We start from the raw sequence: 20,515 nt of genomic DNA on the forward strand, positions 1-20,515 counted from the left end.
TGAATATTCACTGTAATGTGGCTGAGGGTATGATCACCAAATCAAATGGCATAGGCACTCACAAACAAACTGGCATCATTGCAACATTCAAACCTAATTCCGAATTTATGGAGCCCATCATCTACAATCCATCCCCAACATTATATTTTCCTGTATGCCATAACAGAATAGATAACATTGAATTGATGGTCACTAATGAAAAAGAAGAATTAGTTGATTTTGCTGGAGCCACAACAACTGCAATCATAGAGATTAACATTTAAATAAAAATACATACAATGGAAAATATTGAGAGTTATGAGCTACAATCATTCCCTCCAAACAGGAGGACATTTGCAAATTTAAATCAACCCAACACAGAAATTGAGGTTGATCTTGATGTAGGGGATGGCTTTATACACCCCCACAGAGCAGATCTATACATCAAATTTGATGTTGTAAAGCTCGATGGAACAGATTATCCGGCAAATTCAAATATAAGATTGGTAGATAATTTTGTGCCGCATCTATTCTCTGAAATTGAGATCAGAAAGCATGGTGTTGTTATAAACAGAGTGGATTATCCCGGCATTACCTCCACAGCTTTGGCCACTCTAAAATTGGCCAAAACCGAGGCTTCATACTACAAAATCGGTGGATTTGAGGCTGGTGATAAGATATTATCTAAGAACCACACTGTGCTGTTCCCGATGCGCCTATTGCCAGGATTCTTCTCGGATTACAAAGAAATTATGTGGAAGGGTGGGTTAAGAATTACATTTAGAAGAGCTGCAAATGATAATAATGCTTTGATGAGGTACAGTGCAATAAACCCTACAGGGGAAGCTCTGCCCAATACCCTACCTGATGAGGGCAAATGCATTATTCAGACTATGGAGCTAAGAATCCCAGTTGTTGAATATGAGGCCAGTTATGCTCTTAAATACAAAGCAGATATATTAAAAAATCCACAGGTTCCTCTGCAATTTTATACATATCAATGCGTACAGAAGCCTGCCGCTGGTTCTTATTATGAGTTTGATGCTACAAATTCATTCTCCAGCATACAATACGACATGCCTGATTTTGTGGTGGTATTGTTTCAGACTGGGAGACACAACAATCAGGAAAAAAATTCAAGTAAATTTGATACCTGCAACATCAAGAACATATATCTTAAAAATGGCAGAAATGAGGTTTTTCCTAGAGAAAATTACAATTTAGACATTTCCAAGGATGATTTCCTCAAATTATATGAGGCATTTTCGGCTTTCAAAAGGGTCACTACAGGCAATACTGACATGTATTACACACCAGATGAATTCAAAGCACAGAGACCCATGTTTGTAATCAACACTTCAAAAAGGAAACAAGTTGTGGTGAATGACAGGACAAACATTAAAATTATCTGTGAATTCCATGAGGCTTTACTCGATGACACCATATGTAGTGTCATTCTCATAGGGGAAAAATCATATGTTTATGATGTAAGAAATGAGAGAGTCACGGAGCAATTCTAGAATAATTACATTATTTTAATATTAGATATATAAGTTGAGCCTGGTGGCCAATTGAACTCAAACCGGAAGTGGACCGGAAGTGGACCGGAAGTGGACCGGAAGTGGACCGGAAGTAGACCGGAAGTGGACCGGAAGTAAATATGTGTGGGTGGGTGTGGGTGGGTGTAGGTGTGTGTTAATACGTTTGGCGTAGTTTCAGGTGTGGTCAAAAAAAATATGAGGAGGGGCATATTTTTGACAGGATTATGGACAACAATCTCACAGAAGTGCCTTCTGTAAGTGTAGACAAATCAATCTGAGGGGGGTCATACTTTCTCAGGAAATTCCCGAGGGCATTTTCACAAAAATCTTGGATTAGGCAGGGTTCCACACTTGAGCAAAAAGCTCATATGGGCATGTTGAGCCTGTTTTAAGTGTAGACAAATCTGCCAGAGGGGGGTTCATACTTTCTCGCCCTGGTTATATCATAAATACCACTACTCATGTAAGCAGCATGAAATTTTCCTTTTCCTTTGCCAAAGATGGACGTGAAGAGGGGTGACCTTGACCCTTTGTACGCATCCATTGATGTCCTGCTTTTCGTTTCAGAAATTCTGGTCACCCTAGGTAAACCGTAGCTCGAATCCTAATAAGATGGCGGGTAAGAAACTGACCATACAAAAATTAGCAGGGATCAAAGGAAAAATATTTTCATCTTCCACAACTTAAAAGTCCATCCAAAAATAATTCATGCAAATATAATGTAGATTGCTGCTAAAATTTGTCGAATATGAACAGCTCTCCCCGAGGGGATATTTCTAAAAGCTGGCAAGCCCAACTCCGACTCACGGATGAATATCTAATTGAAATTTAACGACTGGATCGAAATTCACAACGTGGTCGCCTAATCATCTGCAATTCACCCTGCCCCGCACTCTTCGGCACCAATCAAATCCACATGCGCGAACAATTGGTTGTCAGAACCGGAAACTCGCACTCCGAGAATTGAACAGTCAGCAACAATAAGGCTGTAACAATGGGATCTCCTTTCCTTAATTTGGTACGCACGGTTTGACCATTGAATTTGTCGCGTCAATACCAATACAATGTTTCCTTGGCGGCTTCGATCAAACATCAAAGTAGCGTTAGTTCAGGAAGGCTGAGGGATAGCAGATTAGCTTCAAATACTCATTACCTCTCAACTTGTTCGATACGAAGAAATTAAGTGGATAAATGAATACTGAAGCTCGCGACTAAAGTGTAGAAACCAAGATATAAGTAGTAAACGATTGTTATTATGGTAGTAAAATTGATGATTATAAAATTGTAACTACAAATGCAAATGAAGCAGAAGAAGAGATGTAACATAAAATGCATATCGAAATAATTGAGCAGTAAATGAAGTAAAAGAAAAGATCGATGCAGTAATGAAGGAGATGAAAGAAGTAAAAAAGGATATCGAAGAAGAAAAAGAGGAGATCAAAGCAGTGAAGGAGAAGATTGAAGCAATAGAAGAGGAGATCGAAGCAGTAAAGGATGGAGGAGATCGAAACAGTAAAAGAGAAGATCGAAGCAGTAAAAGAGAAGATCGAAGCAGTAAAAGAGAAGATCAAAGCAGTAAAAGAGGAGATCGAAGCAGTAAAAGAGGAGATCGAAGCAGTAAAAGAGGAGATCGAAGCAGTAAAAAAGGAGATCGAAGCAGTAAAAGAGAAGATCGAAGCAGTAAAAGGGGAGATCGAAGCAGTAAAAGAGGAGATCGAAGCAGTAAAAGAGGAGATCGAAGTAGTAAAAGAGGATATCGAAGAAGAAAAAGAGGAGATCAAAGCAGTGAAGGAGAAGATTGAAGCAATAGAAGAGGAGATCGAAGCAGTAAAGGATGGAGGAGATCGAAACAGTAAAAGAGAAGATCGAAGCAGTAAAAGAGAAGATCGAAGCAGTAAAAGAGAAGATCGAAGCAGTAAAAGAGGAGATCGAAGCAGTAAAAGAGGAGATCGTAGCAGTAAAAGAGGAGATCGAAGCAGTAAAAGAGGAGATCGAAGCAGTAAAAGAGAAGATCGAAGCAGTAAAAGAGGAGATCGAAGCAGTAAAAGAGAAGATCGAAGCAGTAAAAGAGAAGATCGAAGCAGTAAAAGAGAAGATCGAAGCAGTAAAAGAGGAGATCGAAGCAGAAAAAGAGAAGATCAAAGCAGTAAAAGAGAAGATCGAAGCAGTAAAATAGAAGATCGAAGCAGTAAAAGAGAAGATCGAAGCAGTAAAAGAGAAGATCGAATCAGTAAAAGAGAAGATCGAAGCAGTAAAAGAGAAGATCGAAGCAGTAAAAGAGAAGATCGAAGCAGTAAAAGAGAAGATCAAAAGCAGTAAAAGAGAAGATCGAAGCAGTAAAAGAGGAGATCGAAGCAGTAAAAGAGGAGATCGAAGCAGTAAAAGAGGAGATCGAAGTAGTAAAAGAGGATATCGAAGAAGAAAAAGAGGAGATCAAAGCAGTGAAGGAGAAGATTGAAGCAACAGAAGAGGAGATCGAAACAGTAAAAGACATGATCGAAGCAGTAAAAGAGATGATCGAAGCAGTAAAAGAGAAGATCGAATCAGTAAAAGAGAAGATCGAAGCAGTAAAAGAGAAGATCGAAGCAGTAAAAGAGAAGATCGTAGCAGTAAAATAGAAGATCGAAGCAGTAAAATAGAAGATCGAAGCAGTAAAATAGAAGATCGAAGCAGTAAAAGAGGAGATCGAAGCAGTAAAAGAGAAGATCGAAGCAGTAAAACAGGAAATCGAAGCAGTAAAAGAGAATGTCGAAGCAGTAAAAGTGAAGATCGAATCAGTAAAAGAGAAGATCGAAGCAGTAAAAGAGGAGATCGAAGCAGTAAAAGAGGAGATCGAAGCAGTAAATGAGGAGATCGAAGCAGTAAAAGAGAAGATCGAAGCAATAAAAGAGAAGATCGAAGCAGTAAAAGAGAAGATCGAAGCATTAAAATAGAAGATCGAAGCAGTAAAAGAGGAGATCGAAACAGTAAAAAGAAGATCGAATCAGTGAAAGAGAAGGTCGAATCAGTAAAAGAGAAGGTCGAAGCAGTAAAAGAGGAGATCGAAGCAGTAAAAGAGGAGATCGAAGCAGTAAAAGAGAAGATCGAAACAGTAAAAGAAATGATCGATGCAGTAAAAGAGGAGATCAAAGCAGTAAAACAGAAGATCGAAGCAGTAAAAGAGGAGATCGAAACAGTAAAAGAAATGATCGAAGCAGTAAAAGAGATGATCGAAGCAGTAAAAGAGAAGATCGAATCAGTAAAAGAGAAGATCGAAGCAGTAAAAGAGAAGATCGAAGCAGTAAAAGAGGAGATCGAAGCAGTAAAAGAGGAGATCGAAGCAGTAAAAGAGGAGATCGAAACAGTAAAAGAGAAGATCGAAGCAGTAAAAGAAAATATCGAAGCAGTAAAAGAGAAGATCGAAGCAGTAAAACAGGAGATCGAATCAGTAAAAGAGGAGATCGAAGCAGTAAAAGAGGAGATCGAAGCAGTAAAAGAGGAGATCGTAGCAGTAAAATAGAAGATCGAAGCAGTAAAAGAGGAGATCGAAGCAGTAAAAGAGGAGATTGAAGCAGTAAAACAGAAGATCGAAGCAGTAAAAGAGAAGATCGAAGCAGTAAAACAGAAGATCGAAGCAGTAAAACAGGAGATCGAATCAGTAAAAGAGGAGATCGAATCAGTAAAAGAGGAGATCGAAGCAGTAAAAGAGGAGATCGAAGCAGTAAAAGAGGAGATCGAAGCAGTAAAAGAGAAGATCGAAGCAGTAAAAGAGATTATCGTAGCAGTAAAAGAGGAGATCGAAGCAGTAAAAGAGAAGATCGAAGCAGTAAAAGAGAAGATCGAAGCAGTAAAAGAGGAGATCGAAGCAGTAAAAGAGGAGATCGTAGCAGTAAAAGAGGAGATCGAAGCAGTAAAAGAGGAGATGGAAGCAGTAAAAGAGAAGATCGAAGCAGTAAAAGAGGAGATCGAAGCAGTAAAAGAGGAGATCGAAGCAGTAAAAGAGGAGATCGAAGCAGTAAAAGAGGAGATCGAAGCAGTAAAAGAGAAGATCGAAGCAGTAAAAGAGATTATCGTAGCAGTAAAAGAGGAGATCGAAGCAGTAAAAGAGAAGATCGAAGCAGTAAAAGAGAAGATCGAAGCAGTAAAAGAGGAGATCGAAGCAGTAAAAGAGGAGATCGAAGCAGTAAAAGAGGAGATCGAAGCAGTAAAAGAGAAGATCGAAGCAGTAAAAGAGATTATCAAAGCAGTAAAAGAGGAGATCGAAGCAGTAAAAGAGAAGATCGAAGCAGTAAAAGAGGAGATCGAAGCAGTAAAAGAGAAGATCGAAGCAGTAAAAGAGGAGATCGAAGCAGTAAAAGAGGAGATCGAAGCAGTAAAAGAGGAGATCGAAGCAGTAAAAGAGGAGTTCGAAGTAGTAAAGAGGAGATCGAAGCAGTAAAAGAGATGATCAAAGCAGTAAAAGAGGAGATCGAAGCAGTAAAAGAGAAGATCGAAGCAGTAAAAGAGATAATCGTAGCAGTAAAAGAGAAGATCGCAGCAGTAAAAGAGGAGATCGAAGCAGTAAAAGAGGAGATCGAAGCAGTAAAGGCGGAGATCGAAGCAGTAAAGGAGGAGATCGAAGCAATAAAGAGAAGATCGAAGCAGTAAAAGAGGAGATCGAAGCAGTAAAAGAGAAGATCGAAGCAGTAAAAGAGGAGATCGAAGCAGTAAAAGAAGGAGATCGAAACAGTAAAAGAGGAGGTCGAATCTGTAAAAGAGAAGGTCGAAGCAGTAAAGAAAAGTACGAAGGAGTAAAAGAGGAAACCGAAGGAGTAAAGGAGGAGATCGAAGCAATAGAAAAGAGATGGATGCAGTAAATGAGGAGATCCAAGAAGTAAAGAAAGAGATCGAAGCCGTAAAGAAGGAGACTGAAGGAGTAAAGGAGAACAGCGAATCACTAAAGGAGAGAGAAGATCAAATCACTAAAGGAGAACGGATATCGAAGCAGTAAAGGATGAAGGAAACTGAAGCCGTAAACGAGGAGATGAAAAACTTGATCGAGATAAAAGGCAGAAAATGGAAAATCATAGAAAGCGTATTTAAAGTAAAAAAGTCCAGAAAATTTTAAACGAAAGAAATATAAGTGAAGATGAAAAAGCCGTATAAATGCAGATTCGGTATTAAGATTACAAGCAGTTAACGAAAAACAATTCTTTATTTAATATGACATTTACAGGAATAGCAACTACCACGAAAGACAATAATATACGTCACGAAGTAGACAATTAACAAAACAGATAAGTTCTGGAGGTGCATATTTTTTTTTTTTAAACTCAATACATAGAATTGCTGTATTTAATAAAGGTACTTGTATTGGATTAAATGGGGTATTTTCAGCATAAGAATATGACATTAAGACTGAAAATAATCTAACAGCTTTCCCAGCAATACGATAAATATTTAAAAATTACCACATTATATCCATTTAACTCTTATCAATGATTGTATTTCTATTTATTATTTAGCGTAGTTTTCTTGTCACTTTTGGCTAATCACGACGATATGGATGAGTGGTGACCAGATGAAATTGATAAATAGACACTCGCAAAGAACTCCGTGGCCCAGGCCAAGACTCAAACCCGGGAATGTCGGTGACAAGATGAAAAGTCGATTTCATAACGTGGTCTTACACCGAACAGACATTATATTTTAAGTTAGATGTATTGACACTACAATTATATATTCACTACTGGCGTACTATTGACATGGCCTTCGGCCACGTCTCGTACGCTCGCCAACGTGCTTCGCTTATTTGGAAAGTTTCGAACGTAACTTTACATGTGTACGGGCTCTAATATGGAATAAATATTCAAAATATTATTACCAATTCTTTTAATAATCAAGTGAGTAAGCAATAACGTTTCAAGATAGTTAGATTTCTTGTATAAATGAATTCAATAGCGACACTAAATTGAAAAATCAATATTTACTCTTCTTGTCATTTTGACATTTGTACACGTATTTGAAAAATAATTGCTTTCCGTCATTTCCCATCAAATTTCTACCTCTCCTCCGTAACAAATTCTGATGCTGATGTTTTGAAATACGAAAAGTCTAGCATAATTCCCTTACAGAAGTTTTCGGGGTGAAAATAAACTTTCTTTAAATTCCCTAGCAACGTCCGTTTCCACGGACAACAACAAGCACGGCAAGCTCTAAAATATTCCTTGTTATTATTGCCTACTCCTTAAACATTTAGTTAAAACAAGCACGATGTAGATATTTTCGCATTGAGTATAACAATGTATGCGTAATTGTATCTGGACTGAATCTTCTTCTTATGTAGATGTCACCCTTGTTTGAGGCACCTTTTCTAAACCAGGAGTTCATTCATCTGTGTGTGATCTGTAAGAAATATAATGTATCTCGACAATTCAGAATTGAAGGAAACAATGTGTGCTGCAAAAAAACACCCCTGGAAACGGTTGCTAGGGATGTGAAAAAAAGGCATTTTCACCCTTAAAAAAGGGCTAATTGAGTGATTTTTCAATTTTCTCGGTCTTTTGGGACGATTTTATGGGTGGTCGTAATCCGGCATTTTTCGCCTCCGGGGCTTCCTTCATGGAGAACATTTATGTCAGTGAGTCAGTGGTGGGATTGGGGCTTTATATACAGGGTCATCCGTTTGAGATGTCAGAAAAGTAAACCTTTATACACAAGAGGTTAATGTACGTATCTCTGAGTAGCTTGTTGTAATATAAGCACAAAGGTTAACAGACTTCGGCCACATGGCGGCGCTAATGTGTATGGTAACAAAGGTGGTGATCACGTCACAACAGCACACACAGTGTGTCGTATGGTATGCGAAATTTTCCAGTATTACATGCATGCTAAAGCCGCCACGCAGCTGAAGTCAGTAAACCTCCACTCATTCGAAACTTACATCCTTTCTGCTTATATTACAACAAGCTGCTCAGAGATACGTACATTAACCTCTTGTGTATAAAGGTTTACTTTTCTGACATCTCAAACGGATGACCCTGTATATTGGACTCGCGTACTTTCGACGTGGACCTTGGCCATGTCTTGTACGCTCGCATGCGTGACCTTCGTCCACGTTATAGATGGGGTTCTTCATAGATCTTAATGACTTTGAAAATGACTGCATGTTGTATTGGATGAAGAGGAACATTTGTATAAGTTCGGTTATTTGAACAGCTTAGAAAGTAACTTTATGTGTGGAAGTGCTCTAGTATTATACAAATATTCAACATATTTTTGTCTATTTTCATAATAATAAACTAGGTAAAAATTGTCCGTTTCCAAATAGTTAGATATTTCATATAAACGAATTGAATAGCAACACTATATTGGAATAGCAGTATTTACGTCTTTTGTCATTTTTACATTTTTAAACGTAATTTAAAAATAATTGTCTTCCGTCATTCCGTGCGCTCGCCGATGTGGTTCGCAGATTTGGGAAGTTTTGAACGTAACGTTATGTGTGTACGGGCTCTAATATGGTAGCTACTAGCATTCAAAATAGTATTTTCTATTTTCTTACTAATAAACTTGGTAAGCAATATCCACTTCAAGATAGTTAGATATTTTGTATAAACGAATTCAATAGCGACACTAAATCGGAAAAGCAATATTTTACGTCTTTTGTCATTTTCACATTTTTGAACGTAAATGAAAAATAATTATTTTCCGTCCTTCCCCTTAAATTTCTACTTCTCCTCTGTAATAAATTCTGATGCTCATATTTTGAAATTCGAAAAGTGTCGCATAATTCACTTACAGTAGTTTCCGGGGTGAAAATAAACGATCTTTAAGTTCCCTAGTATCGATTTTTAAGATAACACAATAAATATATTCTGCACAAAAACTTAAAACCTAAGTTACGGTGAAGGTAATTCCAGTTATATCTAACATACATTCATTCATTCATTCATACTTTATTGGTTTTAGCTGTTATACCAGCTCTACACCAAGTGTCCTAAAAATATGTCATGCATGACACTGTTACACAAATTACAAATTTTGAATATATACAGTTTTCTTATACATAATTTATCTACATCATTATCATACAAATTTAAAATTGATAATAAATACAATTGTTATATCTGGTGACTATATCAAGTTACACATTTTGAATATTTACAATTTTCATATGTCTATATTAATATCATGAAAAAATCTACAAATGATAAATACAATTGTTACATCTGGTGACGATATTAAACAGGATAAAGAAGTTGGAAGAGGTATTCCTTTCTTTATTAGATTCTTGAATAACATCTCCCTTTGAGTGGTATAAAGTGGACATTGAAATATAACATGATGAGCATCTTCCTGATCTAGATTGCACTTGCACATAGGTGAATTTACTAAATTAATTTTATATAAATGGTGATTTAAACGTATGTGACCTGATCTCAATCTTAGTATTAAAACTAAAAACTTTCTGGGTATATTAAATGTATAAAACCACGGAGTCTTATTGTTTAAATTTAGTACATTTTTATATGAATGACCCATATATGTAAATTTTTGTTTGACCCATATCTCCCAATCTTGTTGAATTTTGTTTTTAACTCTTGGTAACATATCTGTATATGATAATAATATATTCGTTCTGTGATCCATAAGTCTTGCTTCTTTAGCATTTTTATCTGCCAGTTCATTATAATGAAACCCTGAATGTGCTGGTATATATGCAAAATGAATTGTCCTTCCCTCTGTAGTTAACTTAACATACAATCTTATTATGTAAAGTACCAATGCTGATGCCTTATATAACTTTTTATATGAAGATTGCACACTGTACAAAACACTTTTAGCATCTGTTAATATTAATATCCTTTTATCTGGAATATTATTAATGTACATCAATGCACGATATATTCCATATGCTTCTGCCGAGAAAATAGAACACTCTCCAGGTAGTCTAAACTTTTGAATATTTCCATTTGAAGAGTCAATAAAAGCACATCCTACTTCTTCTTTATTTTTTGATGCATCTGTGTATATGAATCTATAATTCTCCCAATTTTGTAAATATAATTGAATATTTGCATAACTTGTTAATGAAACATTCCTTACCGGTATTTGATCATATGAAATTTCATAAATTGGATGTTTGCTATGCGTTATTATTGTAGAAAATAAATCTTGAAATTCTATTTTACATTGTAGGAAAGTGGAATATTGTCCCTTTATTTTGTTCTCTTGATATAAAATCCATTGGTCTTGCATAAGTTTATTTACTGGATGTTCTTGTGTTTCCCAGCACTTGAAAACGAATTTATTTGTAATCCATTTGCATCTATACTTAAAAGGTTTTTCTATGGATTCTAAATAAACTCCTACATTGGGAGCTGAATTCATGAGACCCAATGATCTCCTCAAGACTTTTCTTTCTAAACTATCTATCTTAGATAGAATTCTTTCTGTAGCATTTCCATATATACTGCATCCGTATTCGAGCTTAGGCCTAAAAAAGTTTTTGTAAAATAAAAGCATTATTCTTGGGTGAGCACCCCAATTAGTATTTCCTAAAATTTTAAGCATGTTGAAAATTTTTTCACCTTTAGCTTGTAAATACCTTATATGATCCATCCACATTAATTTTCTATCAAAATTAATTCCTAAATATTTTATTTTATTTTGAAATGGAATACCAGCAATTTGTGTCAACGTATTTGGATATTTATGTTCACTTTTGTTATTAAAACATACAGCTGCTGACTTGTTCTGTGATATGATAAAGTTCATTCTCTCCAGCCAACATTTCACTTTATAAAAATTATTTTCTATTTTCTGAATACCTTCATATGGATTACAAAATGATCCTAATATACACAAGTCGTCTGCATACTGAATTATTTTTATTGTAGAATTATGAAATTGAAATATTCCTCTCATATATATATTAAATAATAATGGACTCAGTGGACTTCCCTGAGGTAATCCTTGTGAAGTGGTACGGGGCCCACTAAGTGTGTCCTGAAACCAAAATAATATTTTCCTATTTATCATCAAGTTCCATATTATCTTCATAATTATTTTCGGAGTATTTGTCTGATTTAACATATCAATTAATATATGAGGATCAACGCTATCATATGCACCTTGTATATCTATAAAGTGAGCAAATGTATATTGTTTCTTATACATTGCATTTTGAACATGCAATGTTAATGTTGATAATGCATCAATACAACCCTTGTTTAGCCTAAAACCGAACTGATAGGGATAAAAATATTGTTCTTTCTCAAAATACCACTCTAATCTTTTTAATAATAATCTTTCAAATATCTTCTCAATTGTAGGAGCCAACGTAATAGGTCGATATGATTCAGCTTCTTTCGGATCTTTAGTTGATTTAAGTATAGGTAGTATCAGATGTGTTTTCCAGTTTTGTGGCACATTTCCACTTCTCAGAATATTATTATAAATATTTACAAGTACTTTTAATGCATTGTCCGATTGATGTCCTATCATTTCATACGTTATTCCGTCGTATCCTGGAGCAGTTGATTTTATATTACTTAGAGTTTCTCTTAATTCTTGCAATGTTATTTTTGAATAAATTTCGTCACTGGAACTTATATTATTTATAATCTCGGGTATTTTATTTCTTACATAACTAGGTGTAAACTTTTTTTCAAAATGTTCTTGCCAAATTGTTGTTATAGGTGAAACTCTAATTTTATGTCCTTTTTTAAGAAAATTTATTTTATTCCAAATTGTGTTTGTTTTAACAGATGGTGATAATGATTCACAGAATTCTTCCCATACTTGCCTTTTTGCTTTATTAAAGATACGTTTTGCTTTAGCAATTACTTGTTTTAAATTTATCCAATTATTTGGCAAAGGTTGTTCAGCAAATATTTCAGACAATCTTATTCTTTCTTCTTTTGCATCTTGACACTCATCATTCCACCAACTTATAGTAGGAAAGTTGTTTTTATTATTAATTTTCTTCCGTTTAGCTACAATATCCATTGCATATGTTATTAATTGTAAATAACGTTGACACGTTATGTTTTGTTCCTGTTTAATATTTTCCATTGAGATATAAGAGTCCAAAATTATAGAATATAATTCCCAATCGATGTTTTTAACCTGCCACCTTCTAATTGGTAATGAATATATTTTAGGTACTGAGTGTGCATCATTTAACAGTGTAATGAAAATTGGCAAATGATCACTACCCCTATTCACAAAATCTACTTCCCAAAACAATTTATTTATTATATTATTTGACACAATAGTTAAATCTATGGCTGTTGGTGATTTACCATTCCATGGATAATGAGTAGCTGACCCATCGTTCATGAAATGTAATGATCGATCACTAATCCAGTCCAAAATACTACATCCTAATGCATCTCTATAATTACAACCCCATGCTTCATGATGAGCATTCATATCACCTGTGATAATGACATTGTCATGGACATAATATAATAATTCATTAAAGTGTGTGACTTTAATATGTTGAGATTTATAACTCGATGGAATATAAATTGAAACTATTGTACACTCTAATGTGTTCATCTTAATTTTCACTGCTATTAATTCTACATTAAATAATTTTATCAACCCTAATGATTCTGGTAATGTTACTCTTTTAAATTTTATACTTTCATGTATATATAAACCTACACCTCTTGTATCTTTAGTATGTAAATTAGATATTAACTCGTAATGAGGTATTTGATAATATTGATGCTGTCTACCACGAAATTCGGACAAACTCAATATACCTGGATGATGCTCATCTATAATTTGTAATACTTCTAATCTTCTAGCTGTAAATGAATTTATATTCCATTGCACTATAAAAGACATACCTATTGATCCTCTTCTACAAGTTTAACTTTCTGATAATATTGCAATTATCTTTCCTATAATTTGTTGCATTGAAATTAAAATCTTCTGTTTCTTCCTGGAATCATTTAAATCACGAACTGATTCAATCATGTCTGGTAAAAGGTCCAACAATGACTGATATATTTCCTTTTGTCTACAAGAAACTGATTTACGATCCGAATATCTTCTGCAATTTATATTGTCCATATCTTGTTCTTGCTTACTATAAGGGGATTCTCTCAAATGTACTGGATATTTGTATTTTATTTGTTCTTTTTCTGTGTCTGATGAGGATGAAGAATCCACGTTCACATCCTTTTTGTTTTCCCGTGGGAGTTGTACAATACGTCTTGTAGCCGTTTTCATAATCTTCTTTGGAGGTGATGTAACAACTTTGCTGTATTGTACTCTCATTTTTTGACCACTATTCTCTTTTGCTATTTTCTTTTGTTCCGCCATTTGAGTTACAAAACTCGCACAATAACTCTCTCTGCCCTCCTTGCAACTATCACTTGTTGGTGCATTCTTCTCATTCACATAACTCTTTTTGATGGGAGGGAATTCCAATCCGCTTCTTCGAACAGTTTCATGTTGAAATTGATCCCTAAATAATTTAATTTTTTGTTCACATGATATATTTTTTGAATTATTTCCCGTCACAATACCTTTTGCTTCATAGTATGAGATGTTTTTCTCGGCCATAATAATTTGAATTTGCTTTTCATCCTGATATTTTGAGCACATTTTGTTGCAAGCATTATGATCTCCTTTGCAATTTATACATGTTTCACTCATTTCGCAGTTTCCTTCGTGATAATCTTGGCCACATTTATAACACAATTTTTTACCCTTGCACTGTTGACCTGTGTGAGCAAATCTGAAACATCTATTACATTGCAACACTGGTTTCACACGTGGCACTACCTCAACTATTTGTTTTCCAACTGCTATGTATTGTGGTAAAACTGTCCCCTTAAAAGTTACACATAAGACTTGAGTAGGTTCAAGCTTAAATGACCCATCATTCCGCCATATTTTCTTCTTCATTCTTTCCATCTTAGTCACTAGCACTGGGCTTTCTATACTGCTTTCCAAATACTGCATTTCAAATTCTGTGGGTATTCCAAACACAAGGCCTTCCTTCTCCACTAAAGATTTAGGAATTCTGGCATTTACTCCTAACTTGTCTAATAACACTTTATTTTTCACAAAGTTATTAGCTTCTTGTGACGTGTTGAATAATGCTCGAACTCTATTTCGTCCACTTTGATCTACATACTTTACTTTCACATTATTATCCATCAACATATATCCAACTTTAACTGGATGCAAATTTCCTAACTGTTGGTTTCTACTTTCTATTATCACTAAATAGGGTTCGTTGGCACCTATGTCATACTGGTATATTTTTTCTTCATGATTGGTAGTGTGTTCCATCCTAGAACTTTTGTTACCCATTTCATTTTGTATTGTATTGTTCTTTCTTTTATTCGGTCCATTTACTTTGTGTGAAATGTCCATGACATCATTTACATCATTTTCTTCATGTTTTGAATCAGATGATATTATATCAATATTATCACTGGTTATAGTATTATTGCATATAGCACTATGTCCGTCCTCAACAATATTGCTTCCCTTTTGATCCATTATGATAAATAAACGAGACAGTTAAAGCACATCTCTAATACAATCCAAAGGGATATTGAACGTCTTAAATTGTAATAGATTTGATTATTATCAATCAACTTTTGTCCTTTTCTATCACAATAGATAATAATCTAAACACTACTTAATCTTACTACACAAGTCCTTCAATTAAATCCACATAACATTCGATTCAATCTAGCGAATAATCTTGCTTATTGAACCAATACGCCATTTTTTCACTCCAAGTCTCTAACATACTATACATCAGTGTTTATTTGTGTTTCCTACATGAAAATTAAGGAAATATATGTTACCTTCCTTCACTTGTTAGATACAGCCCATAATTTTCTAAGGTATATTGTTAGAATTTCTTATTGTGCACACGAATCACTTTTAAACAACATGAACCACACTCTTAGTTTTCTTCTGGTAGTCAATTCCCCTCACAAAATTTATTTTCCGTATGGTATGGACAGTTGATACGAGTCATATTTTACGTGACGTCACAACTGGAAAAATATAACATTAAGGTACCATTTTCAACGTCTGTTTCCAAGTTCAATTACAGGCATGGCTAACTAGACAGTATTACATGTCTAAAACATTTCATTAAAATAACCATGATGTATCGAATTTTGAGTACTAATTAAGTAACTTATACATGACTGTTTATGTTATCACTGGACTAAATCTTCTTATGTAGATGTCACTGTTGTCTGATGCATGTTTTCTAACTATGAATTTAATCATATGTGATATTGATTACGTCGAGGATAATAAAAATGTTCGAAGGCACCAAAAACTATCAACTAAGCAGCGAAAGATACAAATTGTTATTATTATTTTCTTGGACAGCATGTGTCGCCTCAGTCGAATATGACCGTGTACATTTTTAATCTAGCATTGCAACATCTGCGCTTACATTAATCAGTGCGATTCATAAAAATCGAAACATATGCAGGGGATTTGTTGTTATTTTAGATATCAAGATTAACTATTTTCCAATTTCGTTTGCAATTAAAAAATATTTAAAGAAGGTATGTCAATTTCAAATATAATTATTGTATGTAGAAGTTGTAAAAGCCATGAGGGAAAAATGGCGGATTTGTAGCCCCTGGACGGAAACAAACGAAGTATGAAACGAGTATTTTCACCCTTTGAAAAAGGGTAAGCGAGCGTCTCCTTCTCTCGCCGACGTGGTTCGCTTATTTGAAAAGTTTTTAACGTAATGTTGTGTCTGTATAGTCTCTAATATGTTACAAATATTGTCTATTTTCTTAATAATAAACTAAGTAAGTAATAACCGTTTGAAGATAGTTAGTTGGATGTTTTGTATAAACGAATTTAATAGCGACCCTAAATCGGAAACGTCTCTTGTCATTTTCGCATTTTTAAACGAAATTGAAAAAATAATAGTTTTCCGTCATTCCCCACGAATTCCTACCTCTCCTCTGTAATAAATTCTGACGCTCATATTTTGAATTTCGAAAAGTCTAGCATATTTCACTTACAGTAGTTTTCGGGGTGAAAATAAACTTTCTTTAAGTTCCCTAGCAACGTCCGTTTCCATGGTGAACAACAAGCACCGCAAACTCTCTAAGTAATTATATATTATTATACCTCTAAACATTTAATTAAAACAAACACGATGTAGATATTTTCGTATTACCAATATATACGTAAGTAATTGTGTCTGGGCTGAAACTCCTTATGTAGATGTCATCCTTGTTTGAGGCACCTTTTTGAACCAGGAGTAGATTCATCTGTGTGTGATCTGTGAGAAATATAATGTATTTATAGTGTAAATCACCAACCCTGAGACCTTCTGTAAACAAATGGTCTCACCCATTCGATGTATCACTCCGCGTCAGCTGATTCATGGCCGCAATCATCTGCTGTTACACTCATAGTTCGCCGCACCTATTCATTTTACATAAGAGCCTCTGAATGTGAGAACCCGCTCTCAAAACATCAGACGAATATGCAGCCGCATACATTGCATTGTTACTCTCCCGGTCATTCTCTCTTTCATAACCCTTAAAACTGCAGACACTGACACACCACTGCACTGGGATTCGAACTTAACCACTTCATTTACTGGTTTCTCAGGATACCACTGACAGAACGTTACATAAATATTGAGTAGAATCTGTTCCTCACCCCTTTTCAAAGGCTGTCCTTACTGGTGTTTTGAAAACAAGCTCGGAGAACACGGAGACCCTCCCGCACGCATAGAACTCGGCATGTTATTTTTCTAAGGATAAGTCAGGCAATATTACTAAGTTGCACTACTTCCTTGCTGTTCAAATGATTATTTTTAGAAAATAAGCAATGATATAAAATATCATTATGTACACAAATCTCTAAGCTCATTGAAAGTTACAATGCATATTACTAGAAAATGTTCACACTTATCTTGCCTTGCCATGTCACCAAGTTATTTTACGAAGTGCACTATATTTGGTGGAACAAAAATAGTTATTAGGATGCTTGTCAAAGTTTCCAACCGCAATAAATTTACGAACTTTTTGTCTTGTTTTGATCATCATCAATATATTTATTGGACTTACAGCAATGCATATGGCTGTTTATGCCCATTATATATTTTATTTACATAAGATACAATTTACATAAAATCTACAAACAAATTTCAAATACACTCCTATCTATATCATCCTTAGAAATATACATTACCATGTTATATCATTTTGTCTAAAAAAATGCAAGTAAAATATATTCAATTCACATGCAAGAAAGAAGCCAAATTTATAGGAAATAATTACTGGTGCAAAGAGTTAACCATAAAGGTGAAGCAATAAGTAAAAAAAGAAAGAACATTGGGTTTAAAGTGAGACGTCATTTGCGGCAGCGTATCCCATACTACAAATTGGCCATTGTTTTACTTTACGTAATGAATCCTGTAACAACGCTGGATTTTCGTGTGGATTATTTTACTTCTATGAGTTTGCAATGCTTTCTGCATGCAGGTGGTTTTGTTTACAGAAGGTCTCGGGGTTTGTGATTTGAACTTTAGCTACACAATTCAGAATTGAAGGAAACAATGTGTGCTGCAAAAAATGCGTCTGGAAAAGGTTGCTAGGGACGTCAGAAATGGGCATTTCCACCCTTAAAAAAGAGCTAATTGAGTGATTTTTAAATTTTTTCGGTCTTTTGGGACGATTTCATGGGGGTTCGTAATCGCGCATTTTTCGCCTCCGGGGCTTCCTTCATGGAGAACATTCATGTCAGTGAGTCAGTGGTGGGATTGGGGCTTTATATATATTGGACTCGCGTACTTTCGACGTGGCCTTTGGCCACGTCTTGTAACCTCGCATGCGTTATCTTCGGCCACGTTGTGGGCGAAATCATGTTATAGATGGGGTAAAATGTCTGCATGTTTTATTGGATGAAGCCAAACAAGTGTATAAGTTCGCTAATTTGAAAAGTTTAGAAAGTAACGTTATATCTGTATGGGCTCTAATAAGGTACAAATATTCAAAATATTATTGTCTATTTTCCTAATAATAAACTGAGTAAGTAATAACAGTTTCAAGATAATTAGTTAGATTTCTTGTATAAACGAATTCAAGAGCGACATTAAATTGAGAAACCAATATTTACGCCATTTGACATTTTCACATTTGTAAACGTAATAGAAAAATAATTGTTTTCCGTCGATCTCAACAAATTCCTACCTCTCATCCGTAATAAATTCTGACGCTCATGTTTTGAAATACGAAAAGTCTAGCATAATTCCCTTACAGTAGTTTTCGGGGTGAAAATAAACGTTCTTTAAGTTCCCTAGCAACGTCCGTTTCCATGGACAACAACAAGCACGGCAAAAACTCTAAATAATTGTTTGTTATTATACCTCTACAACCACGATGTAGATAATATTTTCGCATTGAGTTTACCAATATATACGTAATCGTATCTGGGATGAAACTCCTTATTATGTAAATGTCACCCTTGTTTGAGCCACCTTTTCAAAGCCAGGAGTTAATTCACCTGTGTGTTGTAGATCTGTGAGAAATATAATGTATCTCGACAATTAAGAATTGAAGGGAACAATGTGTGCTGCAAAAAATGCCCGTGGAAACGGTCGCTATGGACATGAAAAAAGGGCATTTTCACCCTTAAAGAAGGGCCAATTGAGCGATTTTTTAATTTTCTCGGCCTTTTGGGACGATTTCATGGGGTTCGTAATCGGGCATTTTTCGCCTCTGGGGTTTCCTTCATGGAGAACATGAGTCAGTCAGTGGTGGGATTGGGGCTTTATATTTATTGGATTAACATGTTTATAAACACTGGAATTTCAATTTTACTATTTTCAATTGTAAAGATATATATTGTTCTATTGTATCTATTTGCTATTGCTAATTAACTCGCGGGCTGTAAGGAATGACCTTTTCTCAAGGCACACAAATGCAAACCTCACTTGCACATATAATTCTCTGTGGAACTTCTGTGATGTACATATTTGTTTGTGATTGTCCTTTCATCTATATCATCTTATCACCATTCATCCCCATCTTCATAGTTAGCCTTGAGTGGAAGAAACGCGAAGTAAAGTAAATCGAATCGGCAATCAATCAACATTAACTCACCACAGAACAATTAGGGAAACTTCCAAGAGTTAATGATATTTCAAGTGCTAATACTGGAAAAATGGTTTTTATATATAGTATATTGATTAAAGGAAATCTGATTGTTTGTTAGGAGAATGCCTTGCAGTGAAAACTTTACTATTTTGTCCAATTTGAATTTTATCTCTACATTTTCTATTGTACATTCTCACCTAAAGTGCGGACACGGACGTCGTGGGGCGCAAGTAACCAATCCTGATTTGTTCTCCGTCAAGTGTGTTTGCTAAAATTGGCGGGAAAGGCGGAAAATGTACCTACTGGCAATAACAAATGGGTTTCGGCGGATAGCTGCTGCCAGAGAAAGTGACCACGCTAATCGATGGAGGACGTTAGAAATACCAGATTACAGCACCACATCTCCATATGTGAATGAAATGCAGACGGCCTATGGCGACAACGGCTCCTCTTACGTCATTTCATCAGAGAGCAGAACCCAGACATCATCGTCATTAATGAAACTCATCTCAATAGTAAGCAGCAGCTTAAAACATCCAACTACGCAGTCTACAGACTTGACTGAACTCCTGGGCGCAAGGGCGGACTTCTTCTCCTTGTAAAATCCAATATCCCGGCTCGCCAGATCCAGCTACCAAACTTTATCCACCTAGAAGCGCTCGCTGTGGAAATTTATGCCCCACAGTCGAGATCCATCGTACTATCAGCCTATGCACGTCCACCAGCACATATCAAAGATGCGGACTTCGGTGCAATCTTCAATCTGGGTCAAGCCGAACCTTCAGTAGTAACAGCTTTGAATTCTGATCACGAACCGATCACCTTCACCCTCTCGCATAACCTCTTAACAAGAGAGAAAGCTCGCAGAAGAATCTGCAGCACAGACTGGAACATTCTGGCAGG

The sequence above is a fragment of the Lepisma saccharinum genome, chromosome 3 (assembly GCF_977018435.1).
Source record: "Lepisma saccharinum chromosome 3, izLepSacc3.1, whole genome shotgun sequence".
NCBI classification, from domain to species: Eukaryota; Metazoa; Arthropoda; class Insecta; order Zygentoma; family Lepismatidae; genus Lepisma; species Lepisma saccharinum.